General features: G+C 41.4%; 1 protein-coding gene across 6 annotated transcripts in view; it reads right to left on the bottom strand.

The window, feature by feature from the left end:
- The window catches only part of SCAPER (S-phase cyclin A associated protein in the ER), a 486,665-nt gene extending 479,177 nt beyond the window's left edge, over positions 1–7,488 (bottom strand). For 4 of the 6 annotated variants that reach the window (XM_034993780.1, XM_034993784.1, XM_034993785.1 and 1 more), the window contains exon 1: positions 7,423–7,488. The gene's annotated coding sequence lies outside the window, so the exon portion shown is untranslated. Of the gene's footprint in view, positions 1–6,740; positions 6,760–6,788; positions 6,934–7,422 lie in introns of those variants that run through there. The other 2 variants (XM_034993782.1, XM_034993781.1) reach the window with 2 other exon arrangements.
- Positions 7,489–13,283: the final 5,795 nt, after the last annotated feature.

Genomic DNA, 13,283 nt, shown 5'->3' with positions numbered 1-13,283 from the left:
GTTCTGTTTTTACATGCAGTGCCTCTGTTCACAACTCTCCAATTCCTCTCCATCTCAGAGTAAAAGCCAAAGTCCTCACAGTAGCCTATCATATTCATACCTCTCTGACCATACCTCAACTCCTCTCCTCTTTGATGTTCATTCCACTCCAGCCACAATGGCTTCTTTATGTTCCCCCAAATGCCAGACACACACCTGCCTCAGGGCTTTGTACTTACTTGGAACACTCAAGATTTACTCCATCTTTGCTCACATGTCACTTCCTCAGCGAGGCCTTCTCAAACACTCTATTACTGCAACTCATTCAAGGGTGCCTGGCTGGCTCAGTCAGTAGAGCATGCAACTCCTGATCTCAGGGTTGTTGAGTTCAAGCCCCATGTTGGGTGTAAAGATTACTTTAAAAAAGTAAAGTAAAATCTTTAAATAAAATTAAATTAAATTAAATTGCAACCCATTTATTCTGACTCCCACCCCTGACACTCCCTATCCCACTTCTCTAGAGCATTTATCACCTTATATTATTTACTTAATTGGTATAGTGTCCATCTCTCCCTACAAGAACATAAGCTTCACGGTGTTTGTTGGTTTTGTTAGCGCTATGGCCTCAGTACCTAGAACAGTGCCTGGCATTGAGTAGGCATTAAATACTTATTTACTAATAAATAAAGCCCATGCTAAAGAATATTTGCTCACCATGTTGTCCTGCTCTCACCCTCCTACATATTCAAAGCCTTCCAGTTGTTCCAGATCAACTCAAAAGTCATCTTCAAAAAGCCTATTCTGACATCCCCAGCTGACAGAGATCTTTTACATCTGAATTTCCAGACCATTTCATCTGTATTCTTTACTTCTAAAAAGTAGGAGAAAGCATGATATAGTGGAAAGAGTATATAGAGACACTGGAATCAACCAAAGCACTGGCTATGTGACCTTGAGAAGTCATTTAATCTCTTTTGAGTATCAGTATTTTCATCTATAAAGATGAAGAGGTTTAAAGGCTATGTCCTCATTTTTCCAAAATAGATATATAAATACCTAATAACACAAAAAGATGTTGAATATTACAGATATACAAATCACAACCACAATAAGATACCACTTCACACCCACTAGGATGGCTATAATTCAAAAGACAAACAATAACAAGTATTGGAGAGGATGTGGAAAAACTGGAGGTAACATACACAGCTTTTTGGGAATGTAATATGCTGTAGCTGGTTTTGTAAACAGTCTGGCAGTTCCTCAAAAAGTTAGAGTTACCATATGACCCAGCAATTCCACTGCTAGGTATATATCCAAGAGAAATGAAAACATGTCCACACAAAAACTTGCATACAAATGTTTATAGCAGCATTATTCATTATATTCAAAAAGTGAAACAATCCAAATGTCCATCAACTGGTGGATAAATAGAATGTGGTATATCCACACAATAAAATATTATTCAGCCATAAAGACATAAAGTTTCTGAAAAAGTCAAAACTATGGAGACAAGGAAAAGATCAAGTGTTACAGCAGTTAGGAAGAAGGAGGGATAAATAGGCAGAACACAAAATTTTCAGGGCAGCGAAAGTATTCTTTATGATACTATAATGGTGGATACAATACATGTCATTACACATTTGTCCAAACCCATAAATACAACACCAAGAGTAAATACAAATGTAAACTATAGACTTTGGTGTGATAGGGACTTGTCAATATAAGTTAAATCAATTGTAACAAACATACCACTCTGGTGGGGGATGTTGAAAAAGGGGGAAGCTATGCATAAGTAGAGGCAGGGAGGATATGGGAAGTCTCTGTACTTTCCTCTCAATTTGGCTGTGACCCTAAAACTGCCCTAAAAAAATAAAGTGTTAAAAAAAAAAAAAGGTAGTGCTGATACATGCTACAACGTGGATGAACATTGAAAACATTATGCTAAATGGAAGAAGCTAGGCACAAAAGTCCAAATATGATTTTATTAATATGAAATGCCAGAATAGACAAATCCATAGAGAAAAAAAAGATGAGTGGTTGCCTAGGGCTGGTGCAGGAAGTAGGATGGAGAAGCGAGGGAGGTCAGGAATGGGGAATGGCTGTTACGGAGTTTCACACTGGGGTTCTGAAAATGTTCTAAAGTAAATTGTGGCGATGGTTACACAAATCTGTGAATACACTAAAAACCACTGAAGTATATACTTTAATGGCTAAATTTTATGGTATGTGAGATATATCTCAATAAAGCTATTTTTAAAAACCCTGAAAGCAAGTTGGTGCAGCCACTTTGGAAAACAGTGTAGGGGTTCCTCAAAAAATTAAAAATAGAGCTACCCTATGACCCAGCAATTGCACTACTGGCTATTTACCCCAAAGTACAGATGTAATGAAAAGAAGGGCCATATGCACCCCAATGTTCACAGCAGCAATCTCCACAATAGCCAAACTGTGGAAAGAGCCAAGATGCCCTTCAATAGACAAATGGATAAAGAAGATGTGGTCCATATATACAATGGAATATTACTCAGCCATTAGAAAGGATGAATACCCAACTTTTACATCAACATGGATGGGACTGGAGGAGATTATGCTAAATGAAATAAGTCAAGCAGAGGAAGTCAATTATCATATGGTTTCACTTATTTGTGGAACATAAGGAATAGCATGGAGGACATTAGGAGAAGGAAGGGGGGGATATTGGAGGGGGAGATGAACCATGAGAGACTATGGACTCTGAGAAACAAACTGAGGGGTTTAGAGCGGAGAGGGGTGGGGGGATGAGTTAGCCCGGTGACAGGTATTAAGGAGGGCACATACTGCATGGAACACTGGGTGCTATATGCAAACAATGAATCATGGAACACTCCATCAAAAATGAATGATGTACTGTATGGTGAATAACATAACATAATAAAAACAAAAAACAAAAAAAACCCTAATACCTAATCCAGAACTTCCAAAATTTCAAGCATTCAGTTACTACTTTCATATTTGCCATATCCATTGTTTATATTAACTGATTGTTTATGACAGTGTTATAAATTTTCTTTTAAAATGGAAGTAAAGGTTTTAGAGAAAAATGTTATAGAAATAATAGTATAGGTGGTAGATATGGCAAATATTGGCAGTGCTATTCAAGTAAATTTGAGAAACTCTAGGCTACAGTGAAACAATGGGCAAGCAGAAAATGGAGCACAAAACAACAACAACAAAAACAAGTCAGTAAACAGGGAACAGACACTAGGACTGACTGGCCCAGAGATTTCTGAACAAGCTGCTGCCAGTGATAAACTGAAGTCTCACTTGTCCTAGCCTGCCCTACAGTCCCAGAAAGTCTGTGGAGACACCTGAGAGTCCTACAAATGGAAATGGGAAGATTGGCTCAAATGCCAGCAAAGGCCTGCCTCGTTTCTTTACCTGAGTTTACGTACACAGGTTCTGAAAAGGCAAGAAGTAAATGGGAGGTTCAAAACAGTGAGAAGCCTGCTAGTAACTCTACTCTAAAAAATATAGGCCCATCTAACAGAAGCCAGGACAGTACATCTATGAATTGTTCTCATGTTTGCCAATAAATTCTAGAAAAATTGGGTTTGGCAATATCCAATGTTCACAAAATCTATCACTCAATGTGCTGGCATTTTCTGAAATTGAAGAAAATCTGAATATTTCCCTGAGTCTGGTACTTATAGAATGCCATTGTCGGCATACTCAAAAACTATCAGTAATTGTTCACATCTTTGCTGAGTAGAAAATAAATGTATTATGGCAAAATAAGTACTTTGAAGAACACCACAGACATTTTATAGTTCCAAGCTGTTTAATGAAATTTTCAATTCTGATCACTCGCATATATACTACCATGAATAAATCAACTAGGAGGCATTTATCTTCTCCCATGAACCCGGCATGCCTCTTTGAAAATACCAAACTACCTTTCTTTTGCAATACTATATTAAACAAGCCTAACGCAAACTGAAATCTTTACAAATCAAATATGTCTGAGATTTGCTTCAAAACAATGAAGGGGGGTTAGCTTTTATGAGACAAGATTGTCCATGCATACATAATTACTGAAATAGACTGGTACATAGCAATTAATTCTACTATTCTAAGCCACATGTTTTCAAAATATATAATGAATTTACCGATGTGAGAAACAAAGGCAAAAGAAAAATTAAATTTCCTTACTACCTACAGCCCACTGACAAGTCCTTAAAACAGGCAGAGTGACATTCCTCTAGGGACTCAGCTGCTTTGATGTTAATACTTTGCTAAGGGCAAAAGGCAATCTTAACCAGACCCTCCAGGATCCTGTAAGTCTACTTTAACATATAAAAATTTCTTTGGAAACTTACTTTATCTTTACTCCCCAAGATTCATGTTGGCAATCATCCCCCAAGCATATGACCCACCGATATACATGTGAAGGGTCTCTTGACTAGGGTTTTACTAAACAGTAATAAATTACTTTTTCCCAACAATAGCCCCCTCAAGGTCCTGGAAACCTTGCTTCCAAAATTCCTTAAGAGATTTGCGCTATCCCTAATCCCCACCCCAGCTTGAAAAGATATAATGGGCCACTCCTTATGACCCCAGTGCAGCTCTTTCTGCCGATGGGTCCTGTCCCAAGCTTTACTAAAACCATCTTTTTGCACCAAAGACATCTCAAGAATTCTTTCTTGGCCATTGGCTTCGAACCCTAAGGTCTTTCCTACATCACTTACTACTTTAAGAAATTACTAAAAAGTAGTCATTATTTTAGCAAAACTTCATGAAATCTTTAGTGTTTCATGTCCAGAGTAAATAAAGACTTTCTATAAATCATTTCCTCCTAATAATTTTGTAAGGTGGTTCCACTAGGACTTTTTGCTGTTTATACCCCATAAGATGTACTGTCAAAGCCAAACATATTTGTGAAAAAGGTTACCATCCAAGCATAAAACTGGAAAGAGATTTTTATTAATTAGTTTGTTATTCAAGCCACTTGCAGTTATCACTTCTACAGTTTCAGAAACGCCAACGTCACAATGGATATAGGATTGCACCATTAGAGAGAATCCTGTTTAACTTCCCACTAAATGCCACCACCACTTTCTAAATGTTTAAAGAATGTTCACATGTGATTCCCAAATAATTTTGTTTCTCCTTTAAAATTAGGATGAATTGTGGTTAGTTATGAAGGTGAAAGAAAAGACAGAATCTCAAGCCCCTCATCTTATCATTAAAACGTTCCTGAAAGAGGTTAAGTGAAGATATTAATAACAATATCAAATCAAACTTTTAGTGATTCTTAAGTATTTATGAAGCCCTAAGGACATTTTTAAAGTCTATGTTTAAAACACTAATCCTTTGAACCCTAGTCACCAAAATTATTTATAAATGCATTTGTATAGTAACACTGATTATGCTTCCATGCATAATCCACCAAGCAGACTGACCAAAGGTGGTTAACTATAGAGAATTAAAAAATGCAGCACAAGGGAGCAGGGAGAAAGAAGAGGCAAGCATTTGTTGAGAGCTATGGAGGAAGGAGTTCTTAATGCTTTACAGACACCTCAGTTACTTGCTATCAACAAATACATGAGGTGAATGATATTATCTCTATTTTATAGATGAGGAAATCAAGACTCAGAAAAATTAAGTAATCTGCCAAAGGACAAGTAGTGAGGCTGGGATTCAAACTCAGATCAATTTGCCTTCAAAGCCATCATTATCACACTTCCTCCCACAAAGAAATTTTCCAATATTAAAAATTGACTCTGATTAATATTAAATTAATTAAAATATTAATTCCTAAAAAATGAAATCCTGCCATTTGCAACGATATGGGTGGAACTGGTGTGTATTATGCTAAGCAAAACAAGTCAGTCAGAGAAAGACAAATACCATATGATTTCACTTATATGTGGGATTTAAGAAGCAAAACTGATGAACATAAGGAAAGGGAAGGAAAAACAAAGATAAAGATAAAGAGGGAGGCAAACCGTAAAAGACTCTTTAATATAAGGAACACTGAGGGTTACTGGAGGGGAGGTGGGTGGAGGGATGGTGTGACTGGGTGATGGGCATTAGGAGGTAATGAGCACTGGGTGTTGATATGAAACTGATGAATTACTAAATTCTACCCCTGAAACTAATACTACACTATATGTGAACTAACTTGAATTTAAATAAAATCTTGAAAGAAAAATAAAATATTAATTCCTTAGTGGATATTATTCAGATCATTTCCATATGTGGCATAAATCAATCTGCATCCAACACATTCTAAGGAAAAGTCACAGAAAAAAATACAAGGGCCAGAGCACCAATATAAATCAGAGTGGGATAATGGTCGGATTACCAACCCTAGATGGGAAAGCATCATCCCAGATCAACCATTCACCAGCGGGTGACCCCGGAGCAAGTCATAAGGTCTCTGAACCTCAGTTTCCCCATTCATAAAATGAACATAATGCCTATCCCACCCTTCCACCTCGGATTATGAGAGTGAAATAGTTCATGTTGGTGAAATCAATGTGTAAACTGTAACAAATTATAATACATACAAAGAATTGCTATCTATTCGGTAAGATGACTATAATGAATAGCTATTTTCGTGGAAAATATCTTGGCACAAACAGAATGAGGGATACAGTCCACCAGCAACAGGAAGCTGCTCTCAGGCAGGCAGCCCCATCTCAGCGAGAGCCACTTGACAGCAGCAGGTGCTTAGAGAATCAGTTTTCTGTCTGCTTTCTAAAAATCCCGTCACTCACTGGCTGGGGGGAGAAGGCGCGAATGAAGTGGTGGAAAGGAGCACTAACAGAGGCAGAAGGCTGGGTCCCATTACTCCCAGGTGCGAGGCATTGGTTCAACTCTTCAGCCCTCCAGGCCTCAGTTTATGCATTTGTAAGACGGAGAGACCATTCCGGCCCTGCTTCCCTGGCAGAACTAAGACCCGAATAATCGAGCAGGGAAAGCGTGGTAAACCCTGCGGAGAATGAGATGATGATGGCGATCACCTGTCAAATGAAGAGCCGGTGGCAGTCTCCTCCGGAAGCCCCTTGCAGTTTGGACATTCCAGAAGCCTCGCCAAGCGCGCCGCCGCGCACCCGGTGATGGGGTGAGCAGTCCCCCGCCCCCTCCCCCGCCGTGGGGTGCGCAGGGTCCCACGTCCCTCACACCCCCGCTGAACCCGCAAGGCAGGCCAGGAGCCTGCCCACCGCCGCCCCCCAAGCCTCCTGAGAGGAACCCCCGGCCCTCCCGAGCAGCCGCGGCTCCCCCCCCCCAGCACAGATCGCTGCCCCTCTCCGCCCGCACTCCCAGGTGAGGGAAGAGGGTGAAGGGGAGTACCCGCCGCCATTTTGTCCCTTGGACCCCGCAACGCATTCTGCCGGCCCGCGCCCCAGCCCAAGCCCTCCCGGGTCTGCGCTACGCGCGCCCCTCGCGGACACTCACCCCCGGCCGCCCTGCGCAGTTCGGGGCGGCTCCGAGCGTCCCGCCGGGAAAGGGGCGGGGCGGGGCGGGGCGGCTGCGGAGGGGCGGGGCGGCTGCCCGGGGCACCACGTGACTCCCAGCAGTGGCCGCGCTGCTCGGGGCCCCTCGCCGCGGCCGCCCGCGCGCAGGCGCAGCTGGGTTAGCGCCGTCCGGCCGCGGAGGCGGGAAGCTGGGCGTGGGTTAGGTTTCCTTGTCCCCGCGTCGCTGCTTCTCCGGACCTCTTCCCAGGCTGCGCTCGTCTCGCTACTTTTAGCCAGTCTTGGATTCAGTCCCTTTCCTCCGCCCATCTCACCGCCAGTTAGTCCCACAGATTGGCGACCTGGAAGTCCGCCTCACAAAAATCTGTACTTGTGAAAACGCTTCGGAAAAGCATGCAGGACTACGCCCGACGAGCACAGCTTACCCTCCGCAGTGAAGCTTTATTCGTCCCCTCTTGTGTTCCAGGCTTGAAAGGCTCAAAGTACAAAGACCTAACAGATGTGTTTTCTCTACTTCAAAGACAAAATAAACACATGAACGGTGTTTAAATCACAATTCTGAACAAAACAGAAAAGAGACTCAAGGCAGACCATAATTATCAAATGAATATTCCACATCACTTTTCATCCATCTGGGAAACTCAGACTCAACCTTTCCCTCTCCCTTGTTACCCACAATATGCAGAAGTCGTGGAATCCAGGGGAGTCTACCTCACAATTAAGAGTATAAGCTTATGGTAGCATAAGGAGGATGGATCAGGGAACATACTGCAATTTCATAAAAGGTGGTTGAGGCTTTATTCCTCTTTTCAACTATTCCTTTTCTCCTCTCCTTTAATTCCCATAAGGATTTAAACAACCTCTCCCATCTTGAAATCTCCCACCCAACCCACCAAACCCCACTTCAACCTCTACTTTTTTTCTCTGCAGATCTGCCTTTCACCGCTACACTTCCTCAATCATCCAAACAATGTCTCTACTTCCTCAACTACAACTCATATCCAGTAACTCACGTCATTGCACTCTTGTTTCTGCCCTACCACTATATGGCAACCATTCTTTCCAAAGTCACTCGGGATCTCCTAACTGCAGTTGCTATGAACGTATTCATCATGACCTAACTTAATTTCTCTGCATTAGTTGACACTCCTTACTTCTGGAAACACTCTTTCCTTGCCTTTCATCTTTACTCTCTTGATCTCACTCTTCCATCTCTAACCACCCCTCTTCATCTCTTTTGAAGTCTCCTCTTCTTTCTTCCATCTCTTCAGTGTTGGTATCCCTGAGGGATAAGTGCAAGCCCTCTCTTTTCCCACTGGACACACTCTCTCTGGGTGATTGCTTTTTCTCAGTTAGCAACTTTGTGCTTTATATTTCCCAGTATATATCTCCAGGCCTGATTTCTGCTCCTGAGCTCCAGATCTACATGGTTAAGTACCTGGTTACCTCCACATGACCCTCTCAAAACCAACAAGACAAAAAAAACCAAAAAACAAAAAAACAACCACTCATTATCTTTCTTGTATACAGGTAAAACAGCCTTGTGAGATAATTTACATACCACACAATTCACCTACTTAAAGTGTTCAGTGGTTTTTAATACATTCACAGAATTGTGCAACCATCACTACAATTAATTTGAGAATATTTTCATCACCCCAAAAAGAAACCTCATACTCCTTAGTAGTCACTTGCCCTTTTTCCCTCAATTCCCCATTCTGGACATTTCATGTAAAGGGAATCATACAATATTTTGTGACTGACCTCTTCCACTCAGCATAATGTTTTCAAGGTACAACCACACTGTAGCATGTATCAATACTCCAATCCTTTTTTGTGGTCAAATAATATTTCATTGTATGGACATACCACATTGCACATTGGATTTATCCATTCATCAGTTGAAGGACATTTAGGTTATCTCCCCTTTTTCATCGTTATGAATAATGTTGCTATGAACATTTGTGTATAAGTTTTGGGTGGACATGTGTTTTCATTTCTCTTGGGTATATACCTAGGAGTGGAATTGCTGGGTCATACGGTAGCTATGATTAACTTTTTTAAAAACTGCCAGACGACTTACAAAACCAGGTGCACCATTTTACATTCCTGCCAGCAGTTAATGAGGGTTCCAATTTCTCCACATCTTTTTCAGCCTTTATATCGTCTGTCTTTTGGATTACAGTCATCCTAGTGGGTATAAAGTATGGTTGTGATTTATATTTTCCTAATGACTAATGATGTTCAACAGCTATTCATGTGCTTATTGGCTATTTGTGTGTGTCTCTGGAGAAATGTCTATTGAAATCCTTTGCCCATTTTTTAATTGGGTTACCACTCATTAACTTTTGCCACAAAAGCTGTTTCAGTTATTGTTCTGCCAAATATTCTGGTGCCCTTCTGTAAAATGCCCCTTCCTCAGCCCCACTGATGGCAGACTTGACCATGTGACTTGCTGTGGCCAATAAAATGTGAGCAGAAGGGTCAATTACAAACAGAAATTTTAAGAGCCAGCTTATGGGTTCACCATGTCTCTTTTCCATCTGCCAGCGATTTATTTCAGAGAAAAGTTGTTCCCTCAACCTGGGTTCCAAGGTGAAGATGACATGGAATAGAACCAGATTATGTATTTGCATGATTCCCCAGTGGACACATAGCATTTGTTTTCATAAGCCACTCAGGTGCTTGGAACATTTGTTATTGCACCATAACCTGGCCTGTACTACTTGTCCCATGTGCTGTGTGACTAGCTCTACTATCTCTCCAAGCTCCTTGACATGGCCCACAAGGCCTGAATCAGGCCTGATAACCTCTTCAGCCTCATTTCCAGGCCATTTCCTCAACCACCCTATGTTCCAGACAAAATAAAATACATTGAGACCCTAAAATTCACTTCTTCCTCTCTTTCTCTCCCTACCTGGGCCTCTGTTTAAGTTTTTCCTTATTACTGGAATAGTAATAGCTATCTTTGCCTAAGCATTTTCAATGTGCAAACTATATATAGAGAAAATCTCATATCATCTGAAAACAACCCTGAGAATTAGGTAATTTCTACCATTTTACAAATCAGCAAAGGCCCCAGATTTTACTTTTCCTGGGGCAGACAGCTAGAAATGGGTAGAGCTAGGATTTGAAGATCTATTTTATTTTTTTATTTGCAAGAGAATGAGAGAGAGCACATGCATGAGCAGGGAGAGGGGCACAGGGAGAGAATCTCAAGCACACTCCACACTGAGCGAGGAGCCTGATGTAGGGCTCATTGCAGGGCCCATCACCAGGCTCGGTGCAAATCTTGATATCACGACTCTGAGATCATGACCTGAGCCAAAATCAAGAGTTGGTCCCTTAGCCAACTGAGCCACCCAGCTGCCCCAAGTAGAGCTAGGATTTGAACCCAGGTGTGTTTGACTCCAAAGCCCCTCTTTGAATCATTATGCTATAAAAATATACTAGAGGTACTTAGCTCTTATTGAGCACTTACTATGTAGCAGGTATTATGCTGAAGCACTTCACATGGACTATATTTAATCCATGTAAAGAAATTACATGAAATAGAAGTATAAAATAGTGGTATCCCACAGCAGATCCCTCTCCCATCTTAGGAAACTGACCTTCCCTTGCTTAAAGATCCTGTATACAACAGTTGCCCTGCAAAGAAAGGGATGTCTATTCTCTCCAAATTCACATTCTATCCGCCACTCCTCATTACCTCCAAACCCATTTCTATAACCAAATCCAGGAACCCAGGACAGAATTGTAAGGTCTATTATAGGGGCAAATAAAAAAACTTATACACTCAAAGAATTGCAATACCGTGTGTATTTACATCAGCAGTAACCTAGAAAACTCTATGGGAGTAGATTCTAAGGATGCTACATCAGAAAAGATAGAATATATTGATGAGCCAGGCTAAGTTGCAATACAGGTGTCCTTACCTGAGATTCTGATTTTGATGTACTAAGTTGAGCACCTGGAAGCATCCTTAATGGTTTACTTTGTTGGTTGACTTCGATGAAGCTGAGATGCCAGGACTTCAGTCACATAATGTGGAGAAATGAATGTAAAAGGTCTTATTCACAAGGGTCAAGCCACAGGGTAAAATGTGTGAAAGCATCAAAGTGATGGGAATGTTGGAGTGGATCTATTATGTGTAACCTGCTCACCCTTTTCCTGACTATGTTTCCTGGAAAGGACGAGAGGGCATTAAGGCACTGAGAAAACATTAGTGAGAGAAACATAGGCATCCTTGAAAACTCTGCAATGACTGTTCTCTCTAGACCAAGGATGATTGAAGAGACTTGATGACAAGGTCTCTAGGAATGAAATAGATGGGCAGTCTACTAAAGTATTACTTGATATATACAACTGGGAAAACTATAGGTCTATTGCACAGAAACCTGACTTGAGTTGTCACAAAAGGAAGTCACAACCTCTCATTTAGTTCCCAGATCTAAGTTATGCCACATACCCAGAGCCCAGTGATTACAGGAGAAACTGGGTCCCCTTAAGGAAGGACACTGCAACATTGTCACAACTATATACTATAAATATTTCTCCAAGCCTTTCCCAAAAGAACCTGTGACTACTAACACGAAACAGCAAAGTTTCACCTGTCAGCAATATACCTTTACAATCTTACTTCAGGGCCATGTCGACTCTCAAACTGTTGTCACGGTATAGCCCACAGGGATCTTGATCATCTGGATATCACATAGAACATCACTCTGATCTACTACATTGATAACACCACGCTATTGGCCTAGTGAACAGGAAGCAACAACTATTTTTAGTAAGACACATGAATGCCAGAGACACAAAAATTCAGCAAAAGGATTGTTGCAATATCTCTCTATACCAGTGGTTCTCAACCAGAGGCAATTCTGTCCCCAAGGGAACATTTAGCAGGCAAAACCTAGAGAGATTTTTGGTTGTCCCAGTTGGGGGTAAAAAGTTAGTGGCTACCGGCATCTAGTGGGTAGAAGCCAAAGATGCTGCTAAATATCCTGCAATATACAGGACAGCTCCCCACAACCAAGAATTATCAAGCCCGAATGTCAAAATTAAGTCGAGAATCCTGGCCTCAAAATGAAAGACAAAATTCTGTACCTTGCACACTGAGGCAACATATACCATATTTGGGTATATTTCTCTGACCCATTTACTGAAAAACCTGTGTTCCGGGGAAATGAAAAGCTCTGCAGCAGGTTCAGCTGCTATGCTGCTACTCAAGCCTAATAATTCAGAAGATCCAAAGTGTCTGTGGCAAGTAAGGATGCTGTATGGACCCTCTGGCAAATACCAACAAGAGATCCAAAACACAGGATGCCAGGGTTTTGACACAATGCCATGTTCTCCTCTGCTGAAAGAGCACTGAATTCTAGTAGAGACTGGGTCTTGACGACATCAAGATTGATGTGATCTCAGCTGCCATTCTTGAACTGCCATAAGATTGGGCACACACAGCAACAAACCATCATCAATTAAAAATGGTATAGAAAAGATTACACTTGAGCAGGTCAGGAGGGCACAAGGAAGTTGCATGGGCAGGTGGCTCAGACTCTAGGGCCTCATGAAGAGTTCCCTATAACCAGCTGTCAGGGGGAAAAAAAACTTGGGTCTAATTTAGAGATGGGTCTGCACAGTATGTTAGCATTGGGTGGAAGTGGACCACTGCACTGTCACCATCGCATTCAGGAGTGACTCTTAAGGAAAGTGGTGAAAGTCAACTCTCTCAGTGGGGAGAACTTTGGGCAGCACATCTGGATGTCCGTTTTGCCTGAAGAGGACATGGCCCAAAGTATAAACCTCTTCCGGCTCATGGGTAGTAGCTAACTATTATGCCTG

Source organism: Mirounga leonina, unplaced genomic scaffold, assembly GCF_011800145.1.
Source record: "Mirounga leonina isolate KUSES-001 unplaced genomic scaffold, KU_Mleo_1.0 Mir_91, whole genome shotgun sequence".
Classification (NCBI taxonomy): domain Eukaryota; kingdom Metazoa; phylum Chordata; class Mammalia; order Carnivora; family Phocidae; genus Mirounga; species Mirounga leonina.
The sequence above is the reverse complement of the archived record's forward strand: the minus strand, read 5'-3'. Positions and strand labels throughout refer to the sequence as shown.